The following is a 10,246-nucleotide window of genomic DNA, read 5'->3' on the forward strand; positions in this document are numbered from 1 at the left end:
CTTGTGTCTTCCCCCCCCTCCCTCTCTCCCCCCCCACCCCATCCTCCCCCCGTCGGCCCTCCCCCAGCACCCCCCGCGGGAAAACCAGAAACTTCCCCCCGCACATGCACCCCGACGCTCAAATCAACCCTGACATGGGAATAACTCAGGGACAGGGGATTATCCCCGAGACCCCCCCCCCACTAATGGCGTCGATCAAAATTATTTCCTTGAATGTCAAAGGCCTTAACTCGGTCCGCAAACGCAAATTAGCCCTCCAAGAATTTAAAAAGACTAAAGGTGATATAATTTGCATTCAAGAAACCCATTATAACAACACAGACCCACCAAACACATTTAACCACACGTACCCCCAAGCGTTTTTTGCTTCCTCCCCCAGCAAGAAAAGAGGGGTGGCCATCCTGATTAAAAACAATATACCATTTGCCCCGACGCTGATAACCAAAGATCCCGAGGGACGATATATATTACTCCAAGGCACGCTCTCAGGCTCCCCCATAGCTATCCTTAATATTTATGCCCCAAACGCCAACCAAACTCAATTCCTACAGAACCTCCTTAGCACTCTCGACCAATCGACGCTCTCCTCCCTTCTCCTTGTCGGAGACGTAAATATGGTACTTAGTCCAGACCATGACAGATCAGGCCAAACTACTGCCCCATACTCCACCCAACTACAGACAAAAGCCCAAAAATTCCAAGATATCCTCAGAGAGTACTCTCTGACAGACATTTGGCGGGCCCAGCACGCGGGTCAGCGGGACTACTCCTTCTACTCAACCCCCCATCAGTCTTACTCGAGGATCGACTATTTTCTAGGCACCAATAATGTTCTCCAGGCATCCTCCCACTCCGAAATAGGCCCAATAACGTGGTCCGACCATGCCCCTATCGCACTCACCCTCTCTCTGCCTTTCGTCAAGTCATTAACATATAATTGGAAACTTAACGACTCGCTTCTCAACGACCCACAAGTAGTCAAAACAATTAAGCAAAAACTGCTCACCTTTTTCCAAATAAACAAAGGCTCAGTACCTTCGGCAGCAACTCTATGGGAGGCCCACAAAGCCACCATCAGAGGGGAACTCATATCAATAGCCTCCTACAAGAAAAAACTTAAACAGAAAGCCCAGAATGAACTTACTGATAAAATTCTTGCGTTAGAGCGCTCACACAAGCTATCCCTATCGAAAAAGGTGCTCAGAGCACTCGAGAAAGCGAGATCCGACCTAAAATTGCTTCAACTTGACGAGGTAGAGAGAGCCCTGAAATGGACCAAACAGCGGTTTTACGATAGGGGCAACAAAGCGGACAAACTTCTGGCCTCCAAATTAAGAGGCATGAAAGCAAAGACCCAGATCACAAAGATCAGGACTAAAAGCGGTCTAATCTCTTATAATGAGAAAGATATCGCAAGTGAGTTTGCAGAGTTCTACACGGATCTCTACAACCTTCCCCCCACTGGCCACCCAAAGGATAACGCCAAAAATACCTCCGACTACCTAACCAAATGCAACCTCCCATCCCTCACACAAGAAGAACTCGAGTTCTTAAATAAGAAAATAACTCAAGAGGAACTAAAAAAAAGCAATATCCTCACTTAAAATAGCTAAAACACCTGGACCGGATGGATTTACCAACGGTTATTATAAAAAATTTGTAGGCCCCCTGTCCCCTCATCTCCTAGAAATGTACAATTCCTTCATGCAGGATCAACAAATCCCAGACACTATGTCAGCAGCCAATCTGGCTATTATACATAAAGAGGGCAGAGACCCACTTCAATGCGGCAGCTACCGCCCAATATCCCTGCTAAACTCCGACCTCAAGCTTTTCAGCAAAATTCTCGCAAACAGGCTGAATCCTATTCTCCCAAGACTAATTCATATAGACCAGGTGGGATTTGTGTCAGGAAGACAGGCCTCTGACAACACCCGCAAAATTATTGATATAATAGACCACGTGCACCTCAAACAATCCCAGGCCCTGATACTAAGCCTCGACGCGGAGAAGGCCTTTGACCGCATCAGATGGTCCTACCTCGACCAAACGATGAGCCAATTCGGCTTCTCCGGACCATTTCTTGCTGGCGTCCGGGCCCTCTATACTAACCCAACAGCCCTACTAAAACTCCCGGGAGGCCGCTCCAACCCAATAAAAATACAAAACGGCACTAGACAAGGCTGCCCCCTCTCCCCTTTACTTTTCGCCCTATCCATAGAGCCCCTGGCCGCCCGAATTAGAACTGAACCCACTATTAAAGGTATCCCAATCGGAGACAGGGAATACAAAATATCCCTGTTCGCCGATGACATAATCCTCACCATGTTAGACCCCCTCACCTCCCTCCCTAACCTAGAAAAACTCCTCAACGAATTTGGCCAACTGTCAGACTATAAAGTCAATACTGACAAGTCGGAGGCGCTCAGCATCTCCCTACCGAACCCCGTTTGGTCAGCCCTACAAAAGAAATTTAAATACAAATGGAATAGTTCCCATATCAAGTACCTTGGAATTAAAATAGCGAGCTCATATAACTCATTATACCAAATTAACTACCCCCCCTCTTCCGCCAAATCTTAAAAGATCTAGAGACCTGGCTAACCCACCAGATCTCCTGGTTCGGAAGAATAGTATCCACCAAAATGAATATCCTACCCCGTTTACTCTACTTCTTTCAGACCCTCCCCGTCCCTGTACCATTAGCAGAACTGAGGAATATCCAGGCCCATATCCTAAGGTTTATTTGGCAACAACGGAGAGCCAGGGCCCCACGGTCAGTACTCTTGGCCTCGAGGACGAGAGGGGGCCTGGGGGCACCGGACATACTCCGATACTACCAATCAGCCCAATTGAGGCAGGCGGTAGTATGGAACAGCCCCCCCACCTCCAATTGTTGGCTGGAGATAGAGACACACCACGCGTCCCTGAACACCCTCCCAACTCTATTGTGGTCCCCATCCCACAAAAACAAGAAATCGTTGAGACTCGGCCTCGGGGCTATGAGATGCATGTGGTCGACATGGTTAAAAACCAAAGGGAAATACGGCCTAGCTTCAACCCCCTCTCAATTGACCCCCTTATTCGGAAACCCGGACTTCCCACCCAGGTGTGCCCGAGCCCAATTCAGCCAATTTCAAGGCTTAAACATCAGAGTGGTTGCGGATTTGCTGGAAAAAGACGAGGCCATGCCCCTCCTGGAACTAAGAGCTAAATTTTCGTCCCCCGATTTACCCACATTCCAATACCTACAGTTTCGACACTTCCTTAGAACCCAGTCCCCTACCCTAAAGTTCCCGCCGCGCTCCAGATTCGAGACCCTCTGCCTCAAAGGCGAATACCAAAAGGGCCTCATATCGGAGATATATAAAACGCTCGAGGCATCCCAGCCCCCCCCCCAATCACCTGTATATGCAGAAATGGAACGAAGCTCTAAATACCAACTTGGACCTTGAGGACTGGGAGGATATCTGGGAGGCAGCCACCAAAACATCAATTTGTTCCGTCACAAAAGAAAACATCTATAAAATATTATTTCACTGGTACCTGACCCCGAGTAGACTGAGCCAAATCTACCCAGGCACTTCAGATGAATGCTGGAGAGGTTGTGGTCAAAGGGGGGACATGTCCCATATTTGGTGGACATGCCCGGAGATCCAAAGATTCTGGTCCCGGATCCAGGGCCTCCTGACCGAGACCCTGGATATAGAAATACCCCTGGACCCGCTGACCTACGTGCTGGGAAAACCAATCGACAACCTCCCTGCCCCTGCTGCCAGACTCACAGCGGCAATATTGACGGCTGCGAGATGCTGTGTTGCGGCGGCGTGGAAGAAAATTAAAGCCCCCTCCAGAAGGACAGTGATCTCTAGGATAGACGGAATTATGACTATGGAAAAACTGATGGCAATGTTGAAACAAAAAACCCCACAATTTTATTCAGTCTGGGAACCTTGGCCAGGACTACCAACCCCCACATAAACCTTACAGCAACACCCATCCCCCCCCCCGACCAACGAACCTCAAAATCCTTCCCCCCCCCCCATACCCCCCCGTCCTCCCCCTCTCTCTTCCCAAAGTCGTTCCCAACTATCCATCCTTCCCTTGTCTCCCCCTCTTCTTTTCATCACTGAAAAAAGGAAAAGGGATTATTGTGTGTCGCTTACCTCTCCCATGTAATGTACATGTACTGCGCCGTATATACAAGTTGGCTTGTTAACCAGTTTCTGCAACATGTACCTACCCGCTGTATGACACCAATAAAGGAAAGATATTTAAAAAAATAAATAACTGGATTGACAAAGAGATAATACCTAATCAGAAAATATATATGATACAGAGGAATCCCCTCCAAAACACAGAACCCTATCCAAAGATAGGGGAGAGGAACCAATAAATTAACCAAAGCAGTAAGGCAGAGAACAGCAAAATCAGGACACTAAACCAGTGTACTTGTATCAAAATATTCATTGAGACCTCTGGGAGAAAGTGTACCGAGTGAATATATCCAAAAAGATTCTCTCATACATAGTGTCTTAAATCTATCCCCACCTAATAAAGTACTAGAAATACTCTCAATACCCATAATCCCAAGTCCCTTGGGGTCCTTTGAATGCACTTGGGAAAAATGACGGGGAACACTGTGCGCCAACACTCCCTTAATGATGGAACATCTGTGTTCAAGGAATCTGACACACAGTGCTCTTTTAGTGCGGCCCACATATTGCAAATTACATGAACAAGACAAAACATACACTATATAAGTAGAGAGAAAATTGATTGAACTTTTCAATGTGTATTCAGACTTATTGCTAAATGAAGAAAAAGTATCTGACAGATGAAGATGTCTACACATTAAACATCTGGATCTGCCACATTTGATATTTCCAGGCACTAGCTGTTGGCCTCTATTATCAACTGTTGCATCACTAAGCCTACTTGGGGCCAAGATGTTCTTAATGTTTAGACCCTTGCGGAAGACTAGCGGTGCCACAGTGGACAACTGACTGCTGAGGTAAGGATCCAAAAGCAACACTTTCCAATGGCGATCAATAATCTGTCTAATTTTGTAGGAATACCTATCAAATTTTGTGATAAACTTAACTCCACCGGTGTTCTTATTTGTATCTACCAAAGGCATAGATTGTTTAGACTGTTTAAGCTTTGATTTGGATAACAATCCACACATTCAACAGACCTAACCCTGTTGAATGCCTACTGCATAAGAGACATGTCATACCCCTTACGCTTGAAATTGACGATGAGACGATAGGATTGCAACTCAAAGACCCAGTCGGACGAGCAATTCCTCTTCAGTCTATTGAACTGACTGAGGGGGATATTGCATAGCCATTTGGAATAATGTGCACTTTTCGCGTGTATGTAGCTATTGACCGCCACGTCCTTGAAGTGCACCTGTGTATTGATGTTAAAATTTAGACCTACCGACAATTCCAAATCCAAAAAGACAATATTAGATACATTAATCTGGTGGGTAAATCTGAGGCCCATATCATTGGAGTTAAAGTCGGCTAATATCCGTTCGAGGTCACCCCATCTCCATCCCATATGATCAAGATGTCATCAATGTACCGGCCATAGAACACCAAACTCGCCCCCAGCCGTGCATTGGGCCAGATAAATCTGGACTCCCAATAACCCATAAATAGGTTTGCATAGCTCGGGGCAAATGTGGTCCCATGGCCGTACCATAGGTCTGGAGATGGAAGCTATCCCCAAACAGAAAATAATTGTGACCAAGGAAAAAGCCGACAAGGGAGAGGATGAAATTGGACTGCGATACAGGTAAACATCCACCACCCTCCAAAAAATGTGCAACAGCCTCGAGACCCTTATCATGATTGATACATGTATATAAAGATTGAACATCACAGGTGGCCCATTTAAAAGTAGATTTCCACTGAATAAAAGAGAGGGAGTCTATGACATGGAGTGTGTCCCCTGTATACGAATGAAGATGGACAACATGGGTTTGTAAGGAATGGTCCACGTATTTAGACACCTACTCCCAACCATTATGGGGTGACCCTCATGAATGTCAGGAGGTTTTGAATCAATGCTTTATACAATTTGAAATGAACCCTTCACGCTTTACGGCACCCCGCGCCAAGGTGGCGTATATCTTCTCTCTCCTTGTAGATGACGCTCTCGCCTGGGCATATCCCATCTGGGAGTGAAGAACCGACCTCACACAGGATATCGGAGCCTTTGCCTGGGAAAGTGTTTGATACACCCAGTCGTAAGGTATGTGCTTCCTCTACACTTTTCCATGTTTCCCAACGCAGTTGTTCAGTCGCCAAATACGCTCTCGAGTTCAGAACTATCGCTGCTGGGACCGACTGGAACGACGTAGCCCTGGCCGCAGCCTTTTGGCAAGGTTTATCGGAAACCTTGAAGGATGAATTGGCAGCCTACGACCGCCCCATCGACTTTGAGGAACTCATCGCTGTGTGTATCAAGGTGGATCGTCGTCTCCTGGAGAGACGTTCGGAGAAGGTTCACCATCATACTACTCCAGCACGAATCTGTCCTGGTCAGGTGAGCTCCACTGAGTCTTCTACCCTAGATACAGTAGCGACATCTTTTATTGCACTGAATGCCGCCGGCAAGCCGGGATCTACCCCAGCTGCCGCCAGTAACAACCGCGCGCCGCCGCGTTTCCCCCACGCACCCCCCCTCCACTTCGCGCGCAATTTAAATCCCTTCCCGACCCCGTACAAGGCTCCTGCTATGCCGCTCTGCTTCCCCGCACCCCCGCTTACCTTCATTTGATCTCCAGGGGTGTCGGGGAAGCCTGCGGAAGCCGGGGAAGACGGGGAAGCCGGGCGCGCATGTTACTGTGACGTCACAGTGCGCCGCCACGCGCCGCGGCTACCCGCTTCCCAGACGCATGCAGCCGGCGGCTTTTACTCGAATAAAAGCTGCCGCTGCTGTACGTCTGAACCTATGCAAATAGGAGGTACCAGTTTTTCCAAATCGGAGAAGTAACAACGCAAGAACGCTTGCCTTTGTCTTAACTGCGGGGTTGCGGACACTTTTCCTATTTTTGTCCCCAAATGTCGGAAAACGCAAGCTTTCCATGAGTCCTAGGGGAGTCTCATTGGGGATGCTTTTTCTCTCCCCTATCTCTACTGATAACCCATTTGCATTCTTGTCCCTATTACACTCTTTGGGGAGGGCTTTCAAGTATCTACGCTTGCTTTCATTAATTCAGGCACCAGAGGAAACTTCATAGATCAAGTTTCGCAGAACGCCACCTGGTTCCTACCAAGCACAGAAAGAAGCCCATCGCTCTTGAAGCCATTGACGGAAGGCCTCTGCAGTCGGCATTTATCTCCTTGGAGACAGAGTTGTTACAACTTAAGGTACTAGACACACACCTGGAAAAGATCCAATTTAATGTCATCCATTCTCCTTCTATCAACGCGATCCTTGGGCTACTCTGGATACAGATTCACAACCCTCGGGTTGATTGGCTCAACAAGGAACCCATCCAATGGGGAACATTTTGCCCAAGAATTGCATTCTGGAGGCATGTAGTATCGGGGGTACCAACGTGTCTGAAGAGAAGGAGAAAGAGAAGGTACAATTGTCAGAGTATGTGAGTTTCAGGACGTCTTCAATAAAGTCTGATCGGAGGTTCTGCCCCCTCACCGTCCGTTCGATTGTTCCATCAATCTGCTTCCAGGCACAACTCCCTCCAAAGGGACTTCTTACCCGTTGTCTATGCCAGAGACCAAGGCAATGAAAGAATACATTGCGGAAAACTTACAGAAGGAGTTTATCAGGAAATCCACTTCTCCTGTGGGTGCAGGGTTTTTCTTTGTGAAGAAGGATGGATCCCTACGCCCTTGCATAGACTACCGGTCCCTTAATAAAATTACCATAAAAAAACGCTATCCCTTGCCCCTTATCAACGAACTGTTTGATCGATTACAAGTAGTTAATATCTTTTCGAAGTTGGACCTACGTGGTGCTTATTATCTGGTCAGGATCCACCAGGGTGATGACTGGAAGACGGCTTTCAATACCAGAGACGGACATTATGAGTACTTGGTCAAGCCCTTTGGTCTGTGCAATGCCCCAGCCATGTTTCAGGACTTTGTAAATAAAATTTTCAGAGATCTCCTCAACTCTTTTGTAATCGTTTATCTTGATTACATTTTAATTTTCTCCAAATCTAAACAGGAACACATCTCTCACGTGAAACAGGTGCTCCTTCGCTTGCGTCAGAACAAACGTTTTGCCAAAATGGAGAAATGTCATTTTCATCAAATATCCACAACATTCCTAGGTTACATTATTTCCGATTCCGGACTCACCATGGATCCCGCCAAGGTCAAATCCGTCCTAGATTGGCTTCAACCTACCACCCTTAAGGCTATACAATGCTTCCTTGGCTTTTCCAACTATTATCAGAGATTTATCCAAAATGTTTCTTCTCTTGTTGCCCCATTTACGGAATTGACCAAGAAGGGAGCGACCCTGCTTCTTGGTCGACTACTGCTCTCCAGTCTTTTGCCCGTCTCAAAAGAGCTTTTGTATCCGCCCCCATTCTTATTCACCCTGATCCCAAGTTTCCTTTTACCCTTGAGGTTGACGTGGGCATAGGCGCTGTTCTGTCCCAAAGGAAGAATTCCCTGTCCAGTTTGCATCCTTTTTCGAAAAAAAATTCTCCGGCCCAATGCAACTACAACGTTGGGAACCGGGAACTCCTGGCCATGAAGCTAGCTCTCGAAGAATGGAGACATCTGCTTGAGGGTACTGAAGATCCGATAACCATCCTCACGGATCACAAGAACTTGCTTTATATCGAAAGTGCACGCCGCCTAGGAGCCCGTCAAGCCAGATTGTCACTGTTCTTCTCTAGGTTTAATTTAATAATTTCCTACCTTCCCGGATCCAAGAATATTAAAGCTGACGCTCTTTCTCGACAATTCACCCTGGACGATAAGTCTGAAGATCAGCAAAAATACATTTTACCGCCCAAATGTATTCTCTCGGCCACTTCATTTGGAGCTCTCAAGGACATCGTCCGTCAACAAAGTCACATCCCTCCTGGCATCTCGCCTCCACAGGACCGTCTCTTTACTTCACCTCCACACCGTAAGAAGTCCTAGAATGGAGTCATTCGTCCAAATCTGCAGGCCATCCCGTCACCAAGAGGACCTTGGACCTCATCTCTCATACCTTTTTGGTGGCCAGGTCTGCAAAAGGACAAAAAAATATTTGTAGCTGCGTGCCCTACGTGTGCCAGGACTAAAACGCCCAGGATACCTCCTGCAGGTCTCCTTCAACCTCACTCACAAAAAACCCCAGCAAGCTCTTTTTGGGAACTCCTGAGCCCCCACAAAATATATATGTATATAAGTGTCAAAAAGGAGAGCTATTAAGCGTGGAATATGTATACAACAGATGACAGAGCCCAATGCTACATCCAACATGACAAAAATACACAGTAAAATACTTATATATTCTCTTGAAAAAGGGTCATTTAGTTTAACCCTTTGGCCAAAGCATTGTAAGCTTGCGAGCCACGACAAGGCAGATCCTGTTCGCAAGTCCTAACACTACCAGATAAAATACTAATATACCTCTCCTTCAACCTCTACCTGTTCTGGATCGGCCATGGACACATCTTTACAAGGATTTCATTGTAGACTTGCCTAGTTCCAAGGGTATGGACACCATTCTCATGGTAGTAGACCGTTTTTCGAAGCAGGCCCACTTCATACCACTCAAGGATCTGCCCAACTCTCAGATTAGCTGACATCTTTATCGGGGAGATCTTCCTTGGAGATAGTCTCAGATTGAGGATCCCAGTTAATTTCTCGTTTCTGGTGCTCGTTTTGCCTTCAGCTAGGTATCGGCCTGAATTTCTCGTCGGGATACCACCCACAGACCAATGGTCAAATGAAGAGGACCAACCAGTCCCTGGAACAGTATCTTCGGTGCTATGGGTGGCTGTGGGTCGGCGTTATCCAATCCCCTACCTCAGCACCGCGGTCACGCTTCGTTTGTGGTGAGCTACATGTTACACATGTGGTGAAAGAATTAAACTAAATACATATAATCAGCGCTCAAACCTATAACCCTAACCTATATACTAATTAAAATAAATAGGTGCTCTACAAAACAAGAGAGAATCCCCTTTATGGGAAAACCCTACACGTGATCCCTCACAGACTATCTTGATAGAATGGGGAATGGCTGCCTCAGGAATAAA

This window comes from Ascaphus truei, chromosome 3, assembly GCF_040206685.1.
Source record: "Ascaphus truei isolate aAscTru1 chromosome 3, aAscTru1.hap1, whole genome shotgun sequence".
Taxonomy (NCBI): domain Eukaryota; kingdom Metazoa; phylum Chordata; class Amphibia; order Anura; family Ascaphidae; genus Ascaphus; species Ascaphus truei.